This window comes from Rutidosis leptorrhynchoides, chromosome 9, assembly GCF_046630445.1.
Source record: "Rutidosis leptorrhynchoides isolate AG116_Rl617_1_P2 chromosome 9, CSIRO_AGI_Rlap_v1, whole genome shotgun sequence".
NCBI classification, from domain to species: domain Eukaryota; kingdom Viridiplantae; phylum Streptophyta; class Magnoliopsida; order Asterales; family Asteraceae; genus Rutidosis; species Rutidosis leptorrhynchoides.
Window position 1 is genome coordinate 13,801,544 of NC_092341.1, and position 967 is coordinate 13,802,510.

Below are 967 nucleotides of genomic sequence, written 5' to 3' on the forward strand. Positions count from 1 at the left end.
TGATTTTTAAATTCGCAACGTTTTAGTTAAAGGTTATAACACAAAATATATTGCAAATCCATCCTAAAAACGTTTTCAAACATCAATTGAACTTGAAACCTAAAGACGAGTTCGAATTTCTTTATGAACAAATTCGTTGACTTTTTGAAAAATAAGTTTGACTCTTAAATTCGATCTTGTTTTGAAGATTTTGAATTTCATATTTCACAGATAGTTTGTATGGAAGATTCCTAACACATTGGCTTTTATGGATTTTGCTACATGGTTTGAAATCGAATTAAGAAGTAAATGAAGGCGTACAGGGGCAGAAAGAAAGAAGAAAACAGAAGAAAAAAAATAAAAATCGCTGAGCTCTCCACAACTCATACTGGTTTTTCTGTTTCGCTATGTAGTGATAACAAATCACTAGATGGAAGTTTTAAATAATAGAATCAATTAGCTGTAAACAAAAAAATTGTGGAATAAGTCAATAATAACTCACGAGGGTACATGAGCCAGAAGAAACAAAACAGATTAGAACAAAAAAAATATACGCCTGATATATCTATTTCTATGTATTTAATATTTTAGTTTTTAATAATTAATAATTTTGTTAATAATAATAATATTGATATTATTATTAATAATTAATAATAATAACATAGACATACTAATAATAATAATAATATTAAGAGAAATAATGATATGTCTTAATAACAATATATATTTTTTTTAGTGAAATTTTATAATTACTGTTAATAATTATAATAATAATACTAATTTTATTAATACTAATTATAATAATACTAGTTACAATAATATAACAATCTATATATATATATATATATATATATATATATATATATATATATATATATATATATATATATATATATATATATATCAAATATCATATTTTTATCTTAATTTACTTATATAACATATAATAGTTTAAACTTTTATATATATTCAGGAATATATCATAATA